Here is a 13,049-nt window from a genome sequence, read left to right as displayed (position 1 = left end):
TTCTCATCTAGGATGCTTGAGATAGTTACTAGGAGGTTATTAAAAAGTCAGATGCCGGGGCTCAACATGGACCTACTGAATCTGGGGCAAGATTTCTGATACTGAATATTTTTAAAAGCTCACCAGGTCATGGTGTTATAGCTGGGTCTGTGGGTTGTACCTTAAAGATACATTGAAGTAGGCTGCTGCTAGGGACTGTTTCCCTTCCATATGGTTATGCTGACGCCCTAACTCCTGTGATGATATTTGGAAATGAAATCTCTAGGAGATAATTAGTTTAAGGTGCCAGCATTGAGACTGGGGCCCTCATGATGGGATTAGAGGAGAGACACCCAGGCACTCAGGCTTTGTCTCCACATAAGGACACAGCCAGAAGGCTGCTATTTTTGAGCAAGGAAGAAGGCAATCTTCAGGAACTGAATCTGCTGACACCTTGATTTTGGACTTTCAGCCTCCACAACAGTGAGAAAGAAATGTTGTTTGAGCCACCCCATGTATGGTATTTTGCTGTGGTAACCCTAGCTGACTAAGACAAGCATGAAGTAGACACATGGAGTTTCCCCCGCTCTGTAATGCTGGAAAAGCTGCAGTCATATCATAACACAGAGTTTTTGAAATAGTTTGAGGTCACATTTTCTATACACATTCAAACTTATATTATGCTAGGCCTTGGAACACTCATATGTAAATGCTGAGTCAAGCATCTAAGTCCTAGTTGGGTGGGAATGGATTTGGTAAAGGTAAATGCTTTTGAAACTGTTCTAGACAGTCTATTCTTTTGGTAATACTTAGCATATTTTTTGTCCTGTACTTCATTTGTGTGCAGGCTTTCTTTGCCACTAGACCATAAACTAGATTCAAAGAGGCAGTACCATGACCAATCCACATCTGCAGCCTCAGAGTTTAACTGAGTACCTGGCACACAGTAAGTGTTCAGTTAATATTGAATGAAATGCTTGTTCAGTGAATTATACCTTCAAACATTTTGAAGGATAGTTTTCTGCTCAAAAAAATTAGCAACAACAACATCAACAACACTTTTGATTACTGGACATTTTCAAATACAAAACCATAAAATAAGCTCCTATACACTCATCACCCTGCTTAAAACATTACCAACCTATGACCAGTTATGTTTCAACTATATCCTTCCACTCCATGTGCCCCCAGATTACACAAAATGCACAATTATTTTGACAAAAACCCCACACCTTACCTCATTTCATCCATATTCTTCACCATCTATCTCTTTAGGATAAAGACCCTTAAAACAAAACAGGACAAAATATAATTACAATAACAGTATCAAGCTTGAAAAGATTAATTTTAATTATATAAAACATCCAGTTAGTATTCAAATTTTTCCAATTGTATCATAAATAATATTTTTGTTTTGGTCTGTCTGCATCAGGACCTGATGCCCCCAAGGTGAATTTACCTCTTGATCTGTCTCTCGAGTTTTTTAACCAACAAATTTCCCTTCTTTTTCTCTTCTTGCAACTTTTTGTTTGTGTTGTTGAAAAAGCCAGTTTATTTGTCCTGTAGAGACTTCCACATTCTGGACTTGCCTGATTATATTTTTGTGACATGTTCCCCTAACGTGTTCCCTAATCCTACAAACTGGTAGATAGAATGATATCTAGAAGACTGATAAAATTCAGTCCCCACCATCTGCCTGAAAACTGCTTTTCTTGGTAAGGGGTGAGGACAAGAAAGGCTTCTCTTGTTGTTACTATTGTTGTGTAACAAATTATCACTTAGCTCAGCAGCTTAAATAACAACATTTTTTTAATTGATTTATTTTTAATTGGAGGATAATTGCTTTACAATGTTGTGTTGCTTTCTGGCATATATCAACATGAATCAGCTATAGAAACACGTATGTCCCCTCACTCTTGAACCTCCCACCTCCTACCCCATTGTACCTCTTAACTTTTAAATTGTGCTCATGATGTTTTGGGTCAGGACTTTGGAAAGGAAAACAGGTATGGTTTATCTTTGCTTCAGGGTGTCTAGGGGCTTAGTTCAGGCTAAAAACTATACACATACCCCAATACCAATATTACCACTGCAGCATGGAATATAGTTTTAAATTTCTTCATAGTCTGTTAATGGGCTGAACTGTGTGCCTATGCTGAAATACCTCAGAAAGTGACAGTATCTGGAGATAGGGTCTTCAAAGGGGTAATTAAGGTTGGATTCTTTAGGGTGGGTCCTAATCCTATGACTGGTTATAAGAAGAGGAGATTAAGACAGAGACTGCACAGAAGACTGTGAAGACTCAGGGAGAAAATAGCCATCTACAAGCCAAGAAGAGGAGCCTCGGAAGAAACCAATCCTGCTGACCCCTTGATCTTGGACTTCTAGCTTCTAGAACTGTGAGGTAGGAGAATTCTGTTGTGTAAGCCACCCAGCCTGCAGTATTTTTTCATAGCAGCCCTGGCAAACTAAGACATAGTTCCTTTTATCTTTAGGATATATCACAAATCAGTTCAGTCAGTTCAGTCACTCAGTTGTGTCTGACTCTTTGTGACCCTGTGAATCGCAGCACACCAGGCTTCCCTGTCCATCATCAACTCCTGGAGTTTACCCAAACTCATGTGCACTGAGTCGGTGATGCCATCCAGCCATCTCATCCTCTGTTGTCCCCTTCTCCTCCTGCCTCCAATCCCTCCCAGCATCAGGGTCTTTTCCAACTCTTCGCATGAGGTGGCCAAAGTATTGGAGTTTCAGCTTCAGCATCAGTCCTTCCAATGAACACCCAGGACTGATCTCCTTTAGGATGGACTGGTTGGATCTCCTTGTAGTCCAAGGGACTCTCAAGAGTCTTCTCCAACACCACAGTTCAAAAGCATCAAGTCTTCGGCACTCAGCTTTCTTCACAGTCCACCTCTCACATCCGTACATGACCACAGGAAAAACCATAGCCTTGACTAGACGGACCTTTGTTGGCAAAGTAATGTTTCTGCTTTTTAATATGCTAACCCTAACCCATGAACAGTATGAAAAGCCAAAATGATAGGATGCTGAAAGAGGAACTCCCCAGGTTGCTAAGTGCCCAATATGCTACTGGAGATCAGTGGAGAAATAACTCCAGAAAGAATGAAGGGATGGAGCCAAAGCAAAAACAATACCCAGTTGTGGATGTGACTAGTGATAGAAGCAAGGTCCGATGCTGTAAAGAGCAATATTGCATAAGAACCTGGAAAGTTAGGTCCATGAACCAAGGCAAATTGGAAGTGATCAGGAGATGGCAAGAGTGAACGTCAACATTCTAGGAATCAGCGAACTAAAATGGACTGGAATGGGTGAATTTAACTCAGATGACCATTATATCTACTACTGTGGGCAGGAATCCCTTAGAAGAAATGAGTAGCCATCATGGTCAACAAAAGAGTCTGAAACGCAGTACTTGGATGCAATCTCAAAAACGACAGAATGATCTCTGCTCATTTCCAAGGCAAACCATTCAGTATCACAGTAATCCAAGTCTATGCCCCAACCAGTAATGCTGAAGAAGCTGAAGTTGTACGGTTCTATGAAGACCTACAAGACCTTTTAGAACTAACACCCCAAAAAGATGTCCTTTTCATTATAGGGGGCTGGAATGCAAAAGTAGGAAGTCAAGAAACACCTGGAGTAACAGGCAAATTTGGCCTTGGAATGCGGAATGAAGCAGGGCAAAGACTAATAGAGTTTTGCCAAGAAAATGCACTGGTCATAGCAAACACCCTCTTCCAACAACACAAGAGACGTGGACATCACCAGATGGTCAACACTGAAATCAGACTGATTATATTCTTTGCAACCAAAGATGGAGAAGCTCTAGACAGTCAGCAAAAACAAGACTGAGAGCTGGCTGTGGCTCAGATCATGAACTCCTTATTGCCAAATGCAGACTTAAATTGAAGAAAGTAGGGAAAACCACTAGACCATTCAGGTATGACCTAAATCAAATCCCTTTCTGTATAGCTGCCACTAATTCAATACACAGATTCGTTTCATTTGCTCTCAATTTTTAGGAATTTCTTTTTTTAACCCATCTTGTAAAATTTTTGCTTTATCATATTTAAAACATAGACATGGTTCCAAAGTCAACCCTATAAAATAAAGAACACTGAGAGAAGTCAAATCTTCTGTATGTTTTTCTCCTCTTCACTCGACCCCCTTCTCCTTGAAGACAACCAGTTTTACTAGTGTTTGGTTTATATTCCATACATATAAGTAGCTGTATTTCCCTTCTTCAGATAATACTAGTATAAACTACACGCTGTCGCACATAAAACAATATATTCCAGAGATCATGTGAATACACAGAGCCGCTACTTTCCCACAGCTGCACAGTACCACATTTGCATAGATTCCTTTCTAGATGGACATTTGTGTTGTTTTTAGTCTTGTGCTATTACATAAAGTAGCTTCTTTGGCTGCCTGAGACTTTAGGATAAAATCGGATTAACTCTGCCAACATCCTACATCCATCCCTGTCTCAAGGTGAATTAGTGCTAGTTTAGCCTGATTGCTAAGATACTCCATCTTTCATTCTCTCTTACCTTATTTGGCATAGGAAATCCTTAGCATGAATAACTCAAAATTCTATATTCAATATAATACTCATTGGGTGTTTGAAGAAAAAAAGCAGCAATTTCTAGTTCTGTGGGTTACTGACTATTTAGCAACTTAGTCTCCTCACCCTCCCTCCCTCCTTCCTGCCCTAAGCAAGACCAAAGTCAGGGATTGTAGGAATGCTTCTGGTTCAGCATTCCTTACATCTAGATGAGGAGTCAGACCACATCTCAGGTACCATCTCCCCATTGCTGATGTGGAGAACAACCTGCCAGTTCACTTACTTATTCAGTAAATATGTAATGAATGTGTGCTATGTGCCACACATCATGCTAGGTGCTGAAGACAAAGTAGTGAATCGGCCGACCTCATTAGCTATCTTCCTGGAGCTCAGACAGTGGTCCTTAGGTTCTGTGACTGGCTCAAGCCATTTTGGTCCACACATAAAACAGCACTTAGTTATCCCTCCCAAGGACCTCACAGCTTTGAGGATATCATCATCTTCCCAAGGTCAACACCAGACTGAGACTGTCTCCTCTTTGTACGAAAGTGATAGCATGCTCAGTTGTTGTTTCAGTCATGTCTGATCTTTGCGACCCCATGGACTGTAGCCCACCGGGCCCCTCCATCCATGGGATTCTCCAAGCAAGAATACTGGAGTGGGTTGCCATTCCCTTCTCCAGGGAATCTTCCTGACCCAGGTCTCCCACATTACAGGCAGATTCTTTACCATCTGAGCCACAAGGGAAGCATGGAAAGTGATGGGGAAAAGCCCAAAAGGTTTGGCAGTACTTTCAAGGCTTCACTCTCAGGTGGCCAGATTGTACATCCAATGGGAGCAATTGTAATTTTAGTGGATAGCAGTGAGGCTTTCCTTTATATGCCTCTTCTAAACCAATCATGTCTAAGTCTTAATTCTGCATTTATTTTGCTCTGGACTCCCAGATTCTTTTTATAAGAGCAACAGTCATCATTCATTGAATATTAAATATGCTCCAGACATCGTGCTAAGTCTTTTCCACTTAAATCATGTAGTTACCTCCACTTATAAGGTAGGTACTATTATTATTGGGTTTCCCAGGTGGCTCAGTGGTAAAGAATTCACCTGCCAATGCAGGAGATGTGGGTTTGATCCCTGGGTTAGGAAGATCTCCTGGAGAAGGAAAAGGATACCCACTCCAGTATTCTTGCCTGGCAAATCCCATGGGCAGAGAAGCCTGGCAGGCTACAGTCCATAGGGTTCCTAAAGAGTCAGACGTGACGAGATTAAACAACATTACTGCTATGAGGAGCACACTGAGGTTTAGAGATGTTAAATAACACGCCAAGGTCACACATCTAATGAGGGCAGACACAGAGAAATCAGATTGTGAGGCAGGTAAGGCAGTCTCTACTACGACTAACAGGCTATAACTAGAAAAATAATGGTAACAGCTAAATTTTATTCAGCACTTACTATTGTACCAAGTACTAAGTGTTTACGCATATTTATGGGGCTTCTAGGGTGGAAAAACAGTTCTTCCTAACCCCTGATATTTCCTTCCACGTGGCAGAAGCACTTCTGGCATAAAATTTCTAACCTCTCCTTTTTCCTTGACTCACCCCTCCCTAGGAGTGGGAAGGGACAGGAGGCCAGGAAAGGGGAGTAGCAGCAGTTTCTCCGTGGTGAGTATGTGGGTAGGAACCCCAAATGCATAGCTCAGTCTCTCTCTTCTTTCTCTTGGCAGCGGGTCTCCTCCAGAGCCCCTGTTGGTTCTCCTCTCCCCTAATGCGTGGTTTTCAGGGGCAGTTCACAGCTGGGCGGCCTGCCCCAGCCTGCGTGGACACCTTGCCTAATTCTGGGGCTTACTTACCCACACATATAAACCACTGACTTCAATAGAGAACCTAGGAGAGTAAGTTGATATTCTGATTCCATTTATTTGACTTGTTCCTGTCCATTCCTTAATTACTCAGAGCTTTGTAATGGATCGGGGGGTGTCTTTCATTATATCCTCTTGAAACCCCAACACTATCAACCCATTTAATCCTAGTAAGACTTCCATTAGAAAAGTACTCTTATCCTCTCAGATGAGGAAACGAAGCAGTCCTCGTTTGGCCTCTCCCTTGAAGGATAAATATTTGCTCTTAGTTCAAGATCAGAAGAAACTAAAGCACGTGAGAAAGTCTGCAAACGGTTAAAGCTATACAAACAGAAAGCCTTAGAGCGGTGGTTCTGGCTCTGACGGGGGCAGTGAGACTCGGATTAGTTAACTTTCCTGCTTCCGGTTCCTTTATCAGTAAAGCGAGGGCTACGAGCGGCTGCCGATTGCAGCTTGGTCCTGCTCTACCGTTCAGACTGTGATTCAGTGGTGACTCGCCATTGACTGTTTCCCCTAACTTCCTTTGCGTCATTGTGGACTTTTGGATGCTGACTTTTCCTTTGATCGAGCTGGGCCCAGTCTCTGGGGGACACGAAGTGCTTGAGCCTGCCGCTCCGTAACCTGCTCTGCCTTCTGAGGTTTGCCGCTTGGTTGCCTTTGGTTGCGCGGCAACATAACACACGCCCACACTTCCGGTCCTGCGAGCCGGATCTGCTGTCGTCGGGCTGTTGTTGAAGGGGCTTCCCCAACCCTGCTGCATTTCCTTGCTTCCTCACGAGGGCCAGATGATGGCGAGAGAGACCCCCTAGTCATTCCTAGGAAGTTGTGGGGACTGAAAAACATGCACATCTACACCAGGTCAGCATTAGGAAGAAAAACCTCAAGAGATCAGGCTTAAAAGCCTGGTTTGGGACAGTGAGTTCTGCCGTTGCAAAAGCATGTCCTTTCAATGGCACCGTGAAATCTCTTTGAGTCACCAGGTTCTGGGGGGGATGGAGGCCATGTGGCAGGCCTACACTATGTTTCATCTGATTCCGAAACTGGTGGTTTAACACCGGAAGACAGCAAAATAGCAAAGAACAGGAAGTGGAAAAAACATTTTGCCTAGTGGAAACCACCTCTCCTTCACCTGCATTCCTCCAAAACAGCAGTCAAATTAGCACAGATACCTCCTTTTGGCGGTGGGGTCCGGGCGGGGGTGGTGGTGGAGGAGATGGGCATCCCCAGATGGTGCCTCCCCAGAAAGGACTTTGTTGATGAATTTGATACCCCAGTTCTTCAGAGGAGTTCTAAAGGCTTAATTAGAGGAACCTGAGGTTGTGTCTTCCTGCTTCCATAACAAGATAGCTCACTCTCTTGCATTAAAAAAAAAAGAAATTGCAGTGGATTTGGGACACAAGAACAGAGCCAGAGCCAAGTTCTAAACCAGCCAAAGGAAATGTTTACATGCTGGGAGGTATTGGGACTACTCCTCCATAGGGAGGAACAGCGATGTGTTTGGTTTGACCAAGGGGAACAGAGGAGTAAGACAAGCACAGGTTTTGAAAGTGCAAAAGGGTGGGGAGGTCAGTGTGCACCAGAGGGAAAAGAACAGGCAGTCAGGGTAAGAAAAACTCCTCTGTCCTTCTGAACTTTGCCCTCATAGGACCTGTCCCCACCCACCACCAGCAGACACTTCCTCACTTAGGTGGGGGAGGGAGGCTGTGACCCTCTGTGGCATTATTCCCAGGATGAAAAATATGGGTGTTGGCAATCATATCAAAGGCCTGGAATTGTTCAGAAATCTTTACACCTCTGATCACCAGACTGCAGAGCCCAAGGGCCATTCAAGGCCTGTGGAAACTCTGGAACAATAGACTTGGCCCCCTGCCTATCTGTTTCCCTGGCTTTCTGACAGTGGTATTGGGCTCCAGACCAATCACCAACTTACTGGTATCCTTCAAGCTGGTTCTTACTAGTTAAAGTCTATGCTAAAGCCAACAGCAGTTAGAGATGGAGAGCTGAGGTTAGTGCCCTCCATTCTTCTGGCTCTGAAACTAGCCTGACTGAGTGAGGTACTCACCTCAGCACACAATTTAAGGGAGTGCCAAGAAACTCAATAACCAAGATAAATAATATTTAATATAATTAAAATGTTTTCTGATATTTTGTTCATCATGGATTAGTTTGCATTAGTTCTGATTTTTAAAAATGATTAATCCAAATATTATTAATCTTAAAATTACTGAGGTTTTTGGTGCCCCCTTAAATTTTATACCTTGTAGGGAGTACCTTAAATCATCTCACCCTAGACTCCAGCCCTGATGAGAAATGATTCACAAAGGGTCAAAAATAGGAGATGTGGAAAAGCTCTGTGAAGATTAATCAGGAGGTGAGGCTCCTTCAGAAGGTGTGGAAAGTGTGGCCCTGATACCCCAGGCCTGGATACTGAAATTGAGTGAAAATATGAGAAAAGTCAGCCTTGTTACAGAGAATTCTGCCAGGGAATACAGCTGGAAAGTTCTCTCCCAGTGCTCTGTCCAGTCCACCTGAAACCGTTCACTGGGAGGCTGGGGCAGTGTTAGCAGTAGGTTGTTGCCTACTTGTATCATCTGAGAAGGATTGAAAAAGTTCTTTTTCCCCAAGGTCACAACAGGTACACCGTAGTGGAGTGGTCAGTCCCTTGGCTCTTGAAGTTGTTTTGGTTTGAAAGAAATTGCAGTTGTTATGTTTAAAAATGACTGGACTATATAATGATCTTTCATGTAGTTTGTTTCACTTTTTTCTATTTCATATTCAGTGCTCCCATTTCATTTCATTTATGTTTTCCAACTTCTCCATCTCTCTCTTTTTTTTCATGTGTTTTTCTGAAGCCTTTATCAAGCATAGTAGAAAAGCTTTTGTATACATATATATACACATAATAAATATATATATTTTAGAAAACTTAGGAATTTTTGCCTAACTAAAAATTTATGACATTTTGATTCTACTTGTTTGACTTAGTATGAATAGAGTGCTAGATTTCTAATTTTAAAAAGATATGCAACAAGTGACAAAGGTTTACTGTATCGTGCAGGGAACTATAGTCATTATTTTGTAATAACCTATAATGAAAAATAATATCAAAAATAATATATGTGTATATGTATAACCGAATCACTTTGTTGTGCACCTGAAACATTGTAAGTCAACTATACTGCAATAAAATATATATGTTAAGAAAAAAAAAAAAAAGAACCTGCCCTTATAATACAACGATCTCTGTGGCAAACAATTATTGGTAGAGATCTTAGTAGACACGGACTGCTCTCTCATTCATTCAACAAACATTTACTAAGCACCACAAACCAGACTAGAGTAGGATCTACCTTGCCCAATATAATAGAAATGACAGATAGGAACGTGAACTGAGTATACCAAGGTCAGGATCAAGGGCAGGGCAGGATGGCAGAAGGACCCCTCATGCAGTTCAGATCTCCTTCCATCTGGGACTACGATGTGTAAGGAAGAGGAGGACTCAGGGAAGGCGCCTGCCTGGGATTACAGAAAAGGACAGAGACAGCTCTCAAAACACCCTCCATCTGTCTCTCAGATCTGTGCCTGGGCTTTGCAGGACTAAGCATGACCTTAATTCGCAGAGGTCTTGCTGCACAACTCCAGGGGGTGACATTCTCCTAGAATATAGTGGCATTGGACAGGATGGAGCATTCTGTCCTGGCACAGTGAAGACAGTCTATGAGAGGGAGCTGAGTTTGCCCCCAAAGGTATGTCACTGAGCATCTGTGGGCCTGTGCACCAGGAATCCTGACCCTTGTTGGGGGGTGGTCAGTGATGGGGGCAGGAGGAGGAACAGGAGCCTAGATGGGTCCCACCTCTTGGATTTCTTCCCAGGGCTGACCTGACACTATGAGTTTGTTTGGCTTTGTGGCCCTGGCCTAGCTTCTTGGGTGAGAAAGGGGCTGTGAGCCTAGTTAGAAGCCTCCCTGGGAGACAGAAGCCATTCCACTGGTGCTTTCTAGGATGTGCTTCCCGGGGAGGCGGCCCGGGACCTAATCACTGGTCAGGAAGCCTGGGAAATGACAGGAGAGGGGACGACAGGAATGTTTTAGGTCCCTGAAACCTCTCTCTCTTTTTAAACAATTAACCAACAAACACGTATGCAGTGCTTTTATACACACCTTCCTGTTCCCTTTTCATGGCAACTCTGTTATGAGAGGTTCTGTTATTTTATTCCTGTTTTCCAGCTGCGGAAATTGAGTCCCAAGAGGTGACATAATGTCCAGATAAGACAGTGAGTAAATGGAAAAGTTGGGATTGAATGTTACACTGGTGCCTCTTTCCCTGTGTCACTCAGGTCCTGTGACCCAAATGCTCCTAGACCTCAGACCACGGCCCTGGGTCACCCTTTCCTCCTCACACACGACCTCTGGCGGAGAGTGTTTCTACCTGAGAAAGGGGCTCCATCTGCTCATTTTCTCTCTCTCCCTGCCACTGTCCTAGTTCAAGCCATGCTCAGCATTCTGCTACCACTCCTGTGGTCCTTTGGTTTTTGTTTATTTTTTCCTCTTCTTGCTGGCTGTGTGTCTTTGAGCAAGTTTCTCCACGCCTCAGAGCCGGTGCATTATCTCCTTAAAAGGGAACTGAGACTAGCGCCCCCACTGGGCTACGCTAAAGATTAGGCATGATGCTTCGCTTACAGGAATTCCTTCCAAGAGAATTATAAATGTGAGACTCACGTGTAATTTATAAACTTTTCTAGTCACCATATTTTAAAAGGCAAAAAAGAAATAAGTGAAATTAATTTTAGTAATATAATATATTTAACACCACATATATACACAGTATCCATTTTGAAGGGGCTTCCCTGGTGGCGCAGATGGTAAAGAATCTGCCTCCAATGCTGCAGACCTGGGTTTGATCCCTGAGTCAGGAAGATCTCTTGGAGAAGAGGATGGCAGCCCCCTCTAGTATTCTTGCCTGGGAAATCCCATGGACCAAGGAGCCTGGTGGGCTACAGTCCATGGGGTCGCAGAGTCAGACACCACTGAGCAACTAACACTTTGACTTTAGTACTTAAAAATATTAACATTTATGTTCATTTATTTCATAACTAAGTCTTCCAAGTCCAGTATGTATTTCACTCTAACTACGTGTCTCAGTTTGAAGGATTAGTCACATTCCCAGTGTCCAGGAACTACTTGTGGCCAGTGGCTCCTGTCCTGGGCAGTACAGGCTTCGAGCACTCAGAGCAAGGGTCTGGCGTGTCCGTGCGCGCTCTGCCAGTGGCCTGCTGGCTGTATGCAGTGTCACAGCTGCTCCATGGCCCTGGGGCCCAGGCACAGGCTTCCTCCTGAGATCATGGCTTCTGCTCTTGCTGTTCCTGCCTGCTGCCTTCACCATAGGAGGTTATGGGGCTGACTCCAGGGGGCAGAAGTTCTGTCGCATTTCTGGCCAGCTGCCAGCCTGAATGCGAGGCCCAACACTCCTTAGTTTTCCTGTCTGCTCATGGGAAGCCCTTCCACTCAGCGAACCTAATTATATCCAATCAATCTTCAAACAATGAGCGTGTCTGGTGGGGCTCCCTGGGGTGGGAGAGCATATTTGGGTAAGGAGGTTCGGGAAATTCCCCTTTTAGTCAGGAGAAGAGGCCTGTCCACATCCCTGGCCCCATGATGCAGAGGAGGGAGGTGCCGGAATCCACAGTGGAAGGTGGTGATTAGGAAGCGGTTTCTGGGCAGAGCGCCGTGCCTCTGCAGAGTTTAGGCTGTCCTTCCATTTCTTTCATTTTGAAAGAGTTTGCCTAGAAGCATCTGGAGCCTGGAAGGACACTCTGCCCTTCAGTGGGGTTTCCTGCTCCCATCCCCAGTGCTGCCCACCTCTGCCCAAGTACAGAAGCAGAGTACTCCCTTCAGAAAGCTGGGTCCAGCAGGCCAACTGCTGGCCCTCAGCCTAGGCTCAGCTGCTGCCAGGGACTACTCATGCTGGGGGGTCCACTGCTCTCCTGCCCAGAGCATCTCCGTGGCTTGGCTTTGCCTTCCTCCTGTTGCTCAGGAACCCAGCTGTAGACATTTGCTGGGGCTGCCCTAGCAAAGCACCACAAACTGGGTGGTTTATCTTAAAAGAGAGTCACTGTCTCCCAATCTGGAGGCCAGAGGTCAGAAATCAGGGTGTGGGCAGGGTGGGTTCCTCCTCTGAGCTGTGAGGGAAGGACCTGTTTGAAGCCTCTGTCCCAGCTGCTGGCGGCCTCTGGAGTTCCTTGGCGTATGGGTGATGTCCTTTCAGTGTCTCTATGCTTGTCTTCCTCAGGGTCCATATATCCTTTTACAAGGAGCCCAGTCAAGCTGGATTGGGATCCAGTCTAATGACCTCATTTAGCTTGTTTATCTTGGTAAAGACCCTATCCAAACAAAGCCACTTTCTGTGGTACTAAGAGTTAAGATTAGACGTGTGAATTTTGGCAGAGGGACACAATCCACTTGATAACACTAGCCTAAGCTCTTCTGGAAGAGAAGAGGGAACGTGGGAACCAAGGAGGTGGCTGAGCCTCTGCGCTTTCCACGGCCAGTGACTCTGTCTTCAAGCCTGTAGTGTATCCCATAGAGCTGCCCGGATAATTACCCATAACTACCAAACCAGCTC

General features: G+C 44.4%; 1 protein-coding gene across 43 annotated transcripts in view; it reads left to right on the top strand.

Moving 5' to 3' along the window:
• The window catches only part of LOC114114509 (uncharacterized), a 109,763-nt gene that overhangs the window by 41,377 nt on the left and 55,337 nt on the right, over positions 1–13,049 (top strand). For 6 of the 43 annotated variants that reach the window (XR_009600386.1, XR_009600369.1, XR_009600361.1 and 3 more), the window contains one exon: positions 10,655–10,701. The exons of 35 other annotated variants lie outside the window; for them this stretch is intronic. The gene's annotated coding sequence lies outside the window, so the exon portion shown is untranslated. Of the gene's footprint in view, positions 1–826; positions 926–6,178; positions 6,232–10,654; positions 10,702–13,049 lie in introns of all 43 variants that reach the window. 2 more of the 43 variants (XR_009600397.1, XR_009600385.1) reach the window with 2 other exon arrangements.

The sequence above is a fragment of the Ovis aries genome, chromosome 4 (assembly GCF_016772045.2).
Source record: "Ovis aries strain OAR_USU_Benz2616 breed Rambouillet chromosome 4, ARS-UI_Ramb_v3.0, whole genome shotgun sequence".
NCBI classification, from domain to species: domain Eukaryota; kingdom Metazoa; phylum Chordata; class Mammalia; order Artiodactyla; family Bovidae; genus Ovis; species Ovis aries.
The sequence above is the reverse complement of the archived record's forward strand: the minus strand, read 5'-3'. Positions and strand labels throughout refer to the sequence as shown.